Genomic DNA, 11,892 nt, shown 5'->3' on the forward strand with positions numbered 1-11,892 from the left:
GAGGTAAAGGGGGAGGAGTCTAGAGTGCCGGGAAATGGGGAGGAGCCTGTGTGAGGGGAAAGGGGGAGGAGCCGGTATGAGGGGAAAGGGGGAGGAGCCTGGGTGCGGTGAAAGGGGGAGGAGCCTGTGTGAGGGGAAAGGGGGAGGAGCCTGTGTGAGGGGAATGGGGGAGGAGCCTGTGTGCGGGGAAAGGGGGAGGAGCCTAGAGTGATGAGAAAGGGGAGGAGCCGGTGTGAGGGAAAGGAGGAGGAGCCTAGAGTGCCGGGAAAGGGGGAGGCGCCTGTGTGCGGGGAAAGGGCGAGGAGTCTGTGTGAGGGGAAAGAGGGAGGAGTCTGTGTGCGTGGAAAGGGGGAGGAGCCTGTGAGGGGAAAGGGGAGGAGCCTAGAGTGCTGTGTGTGTGTGTGGAAAGGGGGAGGAGCCTGTGTATGGGGAAAAGGGGGAGGAGTCTGTGTGAGCGGAAAGGGGGAGGAGCCTGTGTGGTGGAAAGGGGAGGAGCCTAGAGTGCTGTGTGTGTGGAAAGGGGGAGGAGCCTGTGTATGCGGAAAAGGGGGAGGAGTCTGTGTGAGGGGAAAAGGGGAGGAGTCTGTGTGAGGGGAAAGGGGGAGGAGCCTGTGTGGGGGAAAGGGGAAGAGCCTGTGTGTGGGGAAAGGGGAGGAGCCTGTGTGAGGGGAAAGGGGAGGAGCCTAGAGTGCTGTGTGTAGGGAAAGGGGGAGGAGCCTGTGTGAGGGGAAAAGGGGAGGAGCCTGTGTGAGGGGGAAAGGGGAGGAGTCTGTGTGAGGGGAAAGGGGGAGGAGCCTGTGTGGGGGAAAGGGGGAGGAGCCTGTGTGTGGGGAAAGGGGAGGAGCCTATGTGAGGGGAAAGGGGACGGGCCTGTGTGGGGGGAAAGGGGGAGGAGCCTAGAGTGATGGGAAAGGGGGAGGGGCCTGTGTGATGGGAAAGGGGGAGGAGCCTGTGTGCTGGGAAAGGGGGAGGAGCCTGTGTGCGGGGAAAGGGGGAGGAGTCTGTGTGCTGGGAAAGGGGGAGGAGTCTGTGTGCGGGGAAAGGGGAGGAGTCTGTGTGTGGGGGAAAGTGGGAGGAGCCTGTGTGCGGGGAAAGGGGAGGAGTCTGTGTGAGGTGAAAGGGAGAGGAGGCTGGTTGAGGGGAAAGGGGGAGGAGCCTGTGTGTGGGGAAAGGGGGAGGAGCCTGTGTGTGGGGAGAGGGGGAGGAGCCGGTGTGCAGGGAAAGGGGGAGGAGTCTGTGTGAGGGGAAAGGGGAGGAGCCTGTGTGAGGGGAAAGGGGGAGGAGCCTATGTGTGGGGAAAGGGGGAGGAGGCTGGTTGAGGGGAAAGGGGGAGGAGCCTGTGTGTGGGGAAAGGGGGAGGAGCCTGTGTGTGGGGAAAGGGGGAGGAGGCTGGTTGAGGGGAAAGGGGGAGGAGCCTGTGTGAGGGGAAAGGGGGAGGAGCCTGTGTGTGTGGAAAGGGGGAGGAGCCGGTGTGCAGGGAAAGGGAAGGAGTCTGTGTGAGGGGAAAGGGGAGGAGCCTGTGTGAGGGGAAAGGGGGAGGAGTCTGTGTGAGGGGAAAGGGGAGGAGCCTGTGTGTGTGGAAAGGGGGAGGAGCCTGTGTGAGGGGAAAGGGGGAGGAGGCTGTGAGGGGAAGGGGAGGAGCATGTGAGGGAAGGGGGGGGTTGTGTTCAGGTAAAGGGGAGGAGTCTGTGTGAGGTGAAAGGGGGAGGAGGCTGGTTGAGGATAAAGGGGGAGGAGTCAGTGTGAGAGGAAAGGGGGAGGAGGCTGGTTGAGGATAAAGGGGGAGGAGTCTGTGTGCGGGGAAAGGGAGAGGAGCCGGTGTGCAGGGAAAGGGGAGGAGCCTGTGTGAGGGGAAAGGGGGAGGAGTCTGTGTGAGGGGAAAGGGGAGGAGCCTGTGTGTGGGGAAAGGGGAGGAGCCTGTGTGTGGGGAAAGGGGGGAGTTTGTGTTCAGGTAAAGGGGGAGGAGCCTGTGTGAGGTGAAAGGGGGAGGAGTCTGTGTGTGGGGAAAGGGGGGGAGTCTGTGTGTGGGGTAAGGGGGGGAGTCTGTGTGTGCGGAAAGGGGGAGAAGTCTGTGTGTGGGGAAAGGGGGGGAGTCTGTGTGAGGGGAAAGGGGAGGAGTCTGTGTGTGGGGAAAGGGGGTGGAGCCTGTGTGAGGGGAAAGGGGGGGAGTTTGTGTTCAGGTAAATGGGAGGAGCCTGTGTGAGGGGAAAGGGGAGGAGCCTGTGTGGGGGAAAGGGGGAGGAGGCTGTGAGGGAAGGGGGGGTTGTGTTCAGGTAAAGGGGAGGAGTCTGTGTGAGGGGAAAGATGGTGGAGCCTGTGTGAGGGGAAAGGGGGAGGAGCCTGTGTGAGGGGAAAGGGGGAGGAGCCTGTGTGCAGGGGGAGGAGCCTGTGTGCAGGGAAAGGGGGAGGTGCCTGTGTGAGGGGAAAGGGGGAGGAGCCTGTGTGAGGTGAAAGGGGGAGGAGCCTGTGTGAGGTGAAAGGGGGAGGAGCCGGTGTGAGGTGAAAGGGGGAGGAGCCGGGGTGCATGGGGAGGAGCCTGTGTGCAGGGAAAGGGGGAGGAGCCGGTGTGCAGGGAAAGGGGGAGCAGCCTGTGTGAGGGGAAAGATGGAGGAGTCGGTGTGCGGGGAAAGGGGGAGGAGTCTGTGTGGGGAAAAGGGGAGGAGCCGGTGTGCAGGGAAAGGGGGAGGGGCCTGTGTGCGGTGAAAGGGGGAGGAGCCTGTGTGAGGGGAAAGGGGGAGGAGTCTGTGTGCGGGGAAAGGGGGAGGAGTCTGTGTGGGGGAAAGGGGAGGAGCCGGTGTGCAGGGAAAGGGGGAGGGGCCTGTGTGCGGTGAAAGGGGGAGGAGCCTGTGTGCGGGGAAAGGGGGAGGAGTCTGTGTGAGGGGAAAGATGGCGGAGCCTGTGTGTGGGGAAAGGGGGAGGAGCCTGTGTGAGGGGAAAGGGGGAGGAGTCTGTGTGCGGGGAAAGGGGGAGGAGCCTGTGCAGGAAAAGGGGGAGGAGCCGGTGTGCAGGGGAAAGGGGAGGAGCCTGTGTGAGGGGAAAGGGGAGGAGCCTGTGTGAGGGGAAAGGAGAGGAGCCTGTGTGAGGGGAAAGGGGAGGAACCTGTGTGAGGGGAAAGATGGAGGAGTCTGTGTGAGGGGAAAGGGGGAGGAGCCGGTTGTGAGTGGAAAGGGGGAGGAGCCGGTGAGTGGAAAGGGGGAGGAGCCGGTTGTGGTTTTAAATTGAAATAATCTTAATCTTATGTAGCCCCAGTAAGAAATAGTGGGCTACATATCTTTCTCCTACTGGATGGAATAAGCCCTGGTAAGGGCAGGCGCCAGTAGTAATCATGGGTTTTCCCCCCCACCAAGCCCTGCCTTGAGTGATAGAGGTAGGCTCCTGACTCTGTGGCAGGCCTGAGACAGAGGGGAGGTCCTGCTGACATCATGAGAGGCAGGGCTGTATCTATTTAGCGGGCTGCTCCTGTGTGTGTCTGGTTCAGCCTGTGAGAGAAGGGGGGGGGGGTTTGTGTTCAGGTAAAGGGGAGGAGTCTGTGTGAGGGGGAAAGATGGTGGAGCCTGTGTGTGGGGAAAGGGGGAGGAGCCTGTGTGCAGGGAAAGGGGGAGGAGCCGGTGTGCAGGGAAAGGGGGAGGAGTCTGTGTGAGGGGAAAGGGGAGGAGCATGTGTGAGGGGAAAGGGGGAGGAGTCTGTGTGAGGGGAAAGGGGAGGAGCCTGTGTGTGGGGAAAGGGGGAGGAGGCTATGAGGGAAGGGGGGGTTGTGTTCCGGTAAAGGGGAGGAGTCTGTGTTAGGGGAAAGAGGGAGGAGCCTGTGTGAGGGGAAAGGGGAGGGTCTTGTGTGAGGGGAAAGGGGGAGGAGCCTGTGTGAGGGGAAAGATGGAGGAGCCTGTGTGAGGGGAAAGGGGGAGGAGCCTGTGTGCAGGGGGAGGAGCCTGTGTGCAGGGAAAGGGGGAGGAGCCGGTGTGCAGGGAAAGGGGGAGGTGCCTGGGGAAGGGGAAGAGTCGGTGTTCGGGGAAAGGGGGAGCAGCCTGTGTGAGGGGAAAGATGGAGGAGTCTGTGTGCGGGGAAAGGGGGAGGAGTCTGTGAGGGGAAAAGGGGAGGAGCCGGTGTGCAGGGAAAGGGGGAGGGGCCTGTGTGCTGTGAAAGGGGGAGGAGCCTGTGTGCGGGGAAAGGGGGAGGAGTCTGTGTGAGGGGAAAGATGGAGGAGTTTGTGTGCGGGGAAAGGGGGAGGAGCCTGTGCGGGAAAAGGGGGAGGAGCCAGTGTGCAGGGGAAAAGGGAGGAGCCTGTGTGAGGGGAAAGGGGAGGAGCCTGTGTGAGGGGAAAGGGGAGGAGCCTGTGTAAGGGGAAAGGGGAGGAACCTGTGTGAGGGGAAAGGGGAGGAACCTGTGTGAGGGGAAAGATGGAGGAGTCTGTGTGAGGGGAAAGGGGGAGGAGCTGGTTGTGAGTGGAAATGGGGAGGAGCCGGTGAGTGGAAAGGGGGAGGAGCCGGTGAGTGGAAAGGGGGAGGAGCCGGTTGTGGTTTTAAATAGAAATAATCTTTATCTTATGTAGCCCCGGTAAGAAATAGTGGGCTACATATCTTTCTCCTACTGGATGGAATAAGCCCTGGTAAGGGCAGGCGCCAGTAGTAATCATGGGTTTTCCCCCCCACCAAGCCCTGCCTTGAGTGATAGAGGTAGGCTCCTGACTCTGTGGCAGGCCTGAGACAGAGGGGAGGTCCTGCTGACATCATGAGAGGCAGGGCTGTATCTATTTAGCGGGCTGCTCCTGTGTGTGTCTGGTTCAGCCTGTCGGAGTTGAGAGAAAGTTGAGTTCTGCCTGGGAGCTGGAGAGTGTGTGTGAGGAGTCCTACCCTGGCAGCTGTGCAGGAGTGGAACCAAGAGAGTGGGGCCTGCTGGAGCAGGGAGAGCATGGTCTGGGAGTTTCAAGGAGACAGGAGAGAAGACACTCAGCCATGCTGAGTAGAGCTGATAGCACTAAGTGCGGTGGACCAATGCCCCTCACCCTGCAGATTGGGGGTGAGGGGGGAGATCTAACCTCACCCAGAGGGCCTACCCTTGGGTGGAGGTAGGGGTATTGAGGCCCCATTACAGCCATCCTGCAGGGGTACATTCCTGGAGGGAAAGGAGAGGAGGTCGGGATCCGGTGTACTGCCGTGACTTGCTGCTGTGAAATGAACTGCTGCTGTGTGCAGCATTAAGGACAATAAAGATATTGCTGCTTTTATATAAAGACTCTGTGAGATCTGGATCATTCGCCTTGGGACCAGGGCTTCTCTGTAAGGGTCCCACCCCATATCCCCGTGGGGCTTATAGAGATGGAGGCGCTGCACCACAAGGACTGCTAAGACGATGGAGGCATATACCCCAGAAGCCTGGCCCTGTCATCCCCCACAACAACGCGGGAGACTCAGGCCCTCCTGGGTACGCACCACCATAGTACATGTAGCCAGCCCTCACTACACCCTAGAGGTCCAATCTGTGACCGGGGGGTGGGGGGGGGGATGGGACGGGACATGGGTTACACTTAAATTCACCCAGATTTGTAGTTCGACTAATATTAACTTTTTAGACCTGACTATTTATGTGGAAGAAGGCTTTTTATAAACCAAAATCTTTTTTAAACCAGTGGATAGCAATAATTTCACCCTGAATTACAGCTGCCATCACCCACGTGGGATAGAGAACATCCCGTACGGACAGTATAGGAGAATAAGAAAGAACTCTAACGCGGGATAGAGAACATCACGTACGGACAGTATAGAAGAATAAGAAGGAACTGTAACGCTGGGTAGGGAACATCCCGTACGGACAGTATAAGAGAATAAGAAGGAACTGTAACGCTGGGTAGAGAACATCCCGTACGGACAGTATAGGAGAATAAGAAGGGACTGTAACGCGGGGTAGAGAACATCCCATACGGACAGTATAGGAGAATAAGAAGGGACTGTAACGCGGGGTAGAGAACATCCCGTACGGACAGTATAGAAGAATAAGAAGGAACTGTAACGCTGGGTAGAGAACATCCCGTACGGACAGTATAGGAGAATAAGAAGGGACTGTAACGCTGGGTAGGGAACATCCCGTACGGACAGTATAAGAGAATAAGAAGGAACTGTAACGCTGGGTAGAGAACATCCCGTACGGACAGTATAGGAGAATAAGAAGGGACTGTAACGCTGGGTAGAGAACATCCCGTACGGACAGTATAGAAGAATAAGAAGGAACTGTAACGCTGGGTAGGGAACATCCCGCACGGACAGTATAGGAGAATAAGAAGGAACTGTAACGCTGGGTAGGGAACATCCCGTACGGACAGTATAAGAGAATAAGAACGAACTGTAACGCTGGGTAGAGAACATCCCGTACGGACAGTATAGGAGAATAAGAAGGGACTGTAACGCTGGGTAGAGAACATCCCGTACGGACAGTATAAGAGAATAAGAAGGAACTGTAACGCTGGGTAGAGAACATCCCGTACGGACAGTATAGGAGAATAAGAAGGGACTGTAACGCGGGGTAGAGAACATCCCGTACGGACAGTATAGAAGAATAAGAAGGAACTGTAACGCTGGGTAGAGAACATCCCATACGGTCAGTATAGGAGAATAAGAAGGGACTGTAACGCTGGGTAGGGAACATCCCGTACGGACAGTATAGAAGCATAAGAAGGAACTGTAACGCTGGGTAGAGAACATCCCGTACGGACAGTATAGAAGCATAAGAAGGAACTGTAACGCTGGGTAGAGAACATCCCGTACGGACAGTATTGGAGAATAAGAAGGGACTGTAACGCTGGGTAGGGAATATCCCGTACGGACCGTGTAGGAGAATAAGAAGGAACTGTAACGTGGGGTAGAGAACATCCCGTACGGACAGTATAGGAGAATAAGAAGGAACTGTAACGCTGGATAGAGAACATCTCGTACGGACAGTATAGGAGAATAAGAAGGAACTGTAACGCAGGGTAGAGAACAACGCTGCTGCCAGAATAACTCTACTCTTTCCTAGATCTGTCTCCGCATCTCCCCTCCTGAAATCCCTCTCCTGGCTTCCGATCAAATCCCGCATCTCACACTCCATTCTTCTCCTCACTTTTAAAGCTTTACACTCTTCTGCCCCTCCTTACATCTCAGCCCTAATTTCTCGTTATGCACCATCCAGACTCTTGCGTTCTTCTCAAGGATGTCTTCTTTCTACCCACTTTGTATCTAAAGCTCTCTCCCGCCTTAAACCTTTCTCACTTTCTGCCCCACACCTCTGGAATGCCCTTCCCCTCAATACCCGACTAGCCCCCTAGCTATCCACCTTTAAGACTCACCTTAAGACACATCTGCTTAAAGAAGCATTTGAGTAGCACAGTGGATAATCATGGACACATGACACATAAAGCTTGGCCCCCTGCAGACGCACTTACTAGTATTCCCTCCTACTGTCTCTGTACGTTCTCCCTGCCTACCAATTAGATTGTAAGCTCCTCGGAGCAGGGACTCCTTCCTTAATGTTACTTTTACAATATGTCTGAAGCACTTATTCCCATGATCTGTTATTTATATTATTTGTTATTTATATGATATGTATTACTACTGTGAAGCGCTATGTACATTTATGGCGCTATATAAATAAAGACATACAATACAATACAATACAACTGTAACGCGGGGTAGAGAACATCCCGTACGGACAGTATAGGAGAATAAGAAGGGACTGTAACACTGGGTAGGGAACATCCCATACGGACAGTATAGGAGAATAAGAAGGGATTGTAACGCTGGGTAGGGAACATCCCGTACGGACACTATAGGAGAATAAGAAGGGACTGTAACGCTGGGTAGAGAACATCCCGTACTGACAGTATAGGAGAATAAGAAGGGACTGTTACGTTGGGTAGAGAACATTCCGTACGGACAGTATAGGAGAATAAGAAGGGACTGTAACGCTGGGTAGAGAACATCCCGTACGGACAGTATAGGAGAATAAGAAGGGACTGTAACGCTGGGTAGAGAACATCCCGTACGGATAGTATCGGAAAATAAGAAGGGACTGTAACGCTGGGTAGAGAACATCCCGTACGGACAGTATAGGAGAATAAGAAGGGACTGTAGCGATGGGTAGAGAACATCCCGTACGGACAGTATAGGAGAATAAGAAGGGACTGTAACGCTGGGTAGAGAACATCCCGTACGGACAGTATAGGAGAATAAGAAGGGACTGTGACGCTGGGTAGAGAACATCCCGTACGGACAGTATAGGAGAATAAGAAGGGACTGTAACGCGGGGTAGAGAACATCCCGTACGGACAGTATAGAAGCATAAGAAGGAACTGTAACGCTGGGTAGAGAACATCCCGTACGGACAGTATTGGAGAATAAGAAGGGACTGTAACGCTGGGTAGGGAACATCCCGTACGGACAGTATAGAAGCATAAGAAGGAACTGTAACGCTGGGTAGAGAACATCCCGTACGGACAGTATAGGAGAATAAGAAGGGACTGTAACGCGGGGTAGAGAACATCCCGTACGGACAGTATAGGAGAATAAGAAGGAACTGTAACGCTGGGTAGAGAACATCCCATATGGACAGTATAGAAGGAACTGTAACGCTGGGGTGAGAACATCCCGTACGGACACTATAGAAGAATAAGAAGGAACTGTAACGCGGGATAGAGAACATCCCGTGCGGACAGTATAGAAGAATAAGAAGGAACTGTAACGCTGGGTAGAGAACTGTCAGGAATCGGCGTTCTCCACGCTCCCCACACAAAGCACCCCCTTCCCGCAGGGAGTCCCTGGACACACAAAACAAACCTGCCTTACCGGCCTCCACGGCTCCTCACCCCTGCCGCCGTCGCGGGATCACTCCCCTCGCGATTCCTCTGCTCAGCGCCGGGCGCGCCCATGCCCTCTTGCACGCACACCTGCACCATCCACTGGCTCGGTTCACGCGCATACACGAGTTACGGAGCACGCTCAGTCTGCACACTCTTCATCCCGTCCCCCGGACCTCAGGCTCCGCCCCCGCACACTGCACGGGCACACTCAGGTTACCAACAAGACTCACCTGGCCTGTTATGCCTGCACCAATCTGCAGTGTCTCCCTGTATATCTTCCTGTCCCGCCTCCGTTCCTAATTGGACCTTCCTGCTTTATCTAGCTCCTCTCTGCTCTCAGTCTTTGCTCGACATAGTCTCTGCATGGAAGTACTTCTGGATTCTCTCAGTGTTTTCACAGGTTCTGACGCGGCTTGTACGACTACCTCCTCTGGCTCTCGATCTCGGCACTCCTTGGACAACGCTCACTCTGGTAACCCCTTGAACACGGCTTGGACAACGACCTATCTCCACTCTCCACTCCCTGACTTCGGCGAGGCATCCTTCACTCTATCTCTACAACCGGTACCGGCAAGTATTGTCTACCTCACTACACCTGGCCTGGCAATGCTTCATACCACACTCCGGACACGCTCCCTTTGCTGCGGGTGCGTGTATTACCACTTCCCCCTTCAGCTCAGGGGACGGGTCTGGTCTGCGGGCAGCACCGGCGTAACATTATGTCGAGCCCACAAGACGCAGACCAGACCGAACTTCAACAGTTTTTCTCCAATCTGCTTCAGCAAAACCAGGCCATGGCGGATCAAATGGTGACACTTACACGCCAGGTCGCAGTACTCTCAGACAGGGTACCGACAGCGACCCCGCCAGATGTAAGCCCCCACTCCGCAAGCGCAGTTAGCAGCTCAGATGTAAGGATTCCTCCCCCCAAGCCTTATGCAGGTGAACCGCAAGATTGTAGGGGTTTCCTAAACCAGTGTGAGGTGCAGTTTGAAATGGCCCCCCATCTCTACAATACTGATCGCAAGAAGGTAGCCTACATTTATAACCTCCTCACTGGCAGCGCCCTGGCTTGGGCTTCCCCGGTTTGGGAGCGACGTTCTGACCTTACCCAAGATTACCCGGCATTTAAAGCCGAGTTTCAACGAGTATTCGATTCTCCCGCTCGTCGGGAGATGGCATCTGTTTCTCTCCTCCAGATCACTCAGGGACGGCGAATGGTGACACAGTATGCTGTGGAATTCCGGACTCTAGCAGCCGAGACTAACTGGGGACAAGAGGCTCTCGTCTCCGTATTCTGGCAAGGCCTGGCAGATCCCATCAAGGACGAACTCTCTCGCCAATCCAGGCCGGATCAATTGGAGGTCCTCATTGATTTGGCTGTCCGAGTGGATCAACGTATCCAGGTACGCCGCTCTGAGCGTCAGCGCACTCGCTTCCATAACTTTCAAGTTCCGTTCTCCAGTACTCCCAGCAACACTCCTGCTCCCCCAAGTGCTACCATACCTCTTCGTCCTGCACTGGAGTTGCCAGAGCCAATGCAATTGGGGGTACAACGCATCCACACACCGATACGGCAGTTCCGCCACGCCGGGGGATTGTGTTTCTACTGCGGATCCATGGAACATCTGGTTCGGGAGTGTCCACTGCGTCCGGGAAACGGGAACACCTAGTGAGTACAGAGGGGCTCTCTCTGGGTGTAATGTCTCCACGTCCCCTTTCTAAAGGTGAACTCCCTAAGAAACTTACATTTCCAGTCTCCCTTTCAGGCGATAAGTTCAAGACTTCTACCGCCGCTTTCATTGACTCAGGAGCTGGAGGAAACTTCGTGGATCTTGAATTCGCCAGGTTAAACCGCATACCACTCGTGAGAAAGAAGGTTCCCATCGCACTCGTCGGTATCGATGGACGTCCTCTTACCCCGGCCCACATCTCCTTAGAGACGGCTCCCTTGCTTCTGTCCTCACATCTGCACAAGGAGATCTTAGTTCTCGATGCCATTCACGCTCCTGGGATACCCATCACCCTTGGTCTTCCTTGGCTACAGCTTAACAATCCTCTCATTGACTGGACTTCCTCTGCTCCCATTTCTTGGAGGCCGAGGTCAGGCGAGACTCATCAACTGCTGGCCAATACCTCTGTTCCCGAAGTTATTCTACCTTCCGTTTACGATCAATTCCGGGACGTTTTCAATAAGGTACAGTCAGACCTCTTGCCGCCACACAGGACTTACGATTGTCCGATCGATCTAGTTCCAGGTTACTCCCTACCCAAGTCCAAGACCTACCCCTTGTGTCGTTACCAGAATCTCACGCTATGGATGAATATATCCAGGAGAATCTCAAGAAAGGCTTTATTCGTCACTCCAATTCCCCAGCAGGGGCTGGGTTTTTCTTCGTCAAGAAAAAGGACGGGTCGTTGAGGCCTTGCATCGACTACAGGGGTTTAAACCACATAACTATTAAAAATCGTTACCCCCTTCCCCTTATTACCGAACTGTTCGATAAATTACAGGGGGCCAAGATTTTTTCCAAGTTGGATCTACGTGGTGCCTATAACCTGGTGCGCATCAGGAAGAGGGATGAATGGAAGACGGCCTTCAACACGCGTAGTGGACACTACGAATATCTGGTAATGCCTTTCGGCTTATGTAATGCTCCCGCTGTCTTCCAGGATTTCATCAACGACGTCTTTCGTAAGGTACTCAATATTTTTGTTATTGTATACTTGGATGATATCCTGATTTTTTCCAAAGATCTCCAGGACCATATACGCCACACCTCCTACGTCCTTTCCCGTCTCCGTGAACACCATTTGTACGCCAAACTGGAGAAGTGCACCTTTCATCAGACCTCTACTCCGTTCCTGGGGTATATCATTTCCGATGAGGGCTTTATGATGGACTCCGGTAAACTTCAAGCAGTCACTGTATGGCCAAGACCCAACTCTCTCAAGGCCATACAACGTTTTTTAGGGTTCGCTAATTATTATCGTAAGTTTATACGGAGTTTTTCCACCATTGTGGCACCCCTTACTGCGCTCACCAAAAAAGGAGCTGATCCTTCTGC

Source organism: Ascaphus truei (genome assembly GCF_040206685.1).
Source record: "Ascaphus truei isolate aAscTru1 chromosome 20 unlocalized genomic scaffold, aAscTru1.hap1 SUPER_20_unloc_3, whole genome shotgun sequence".
NCBI lineage: Eukaryota > Metazoa > Chordata > Amphibia > Anura > Ascaphidae > Ascaphus > Ascaphus truei.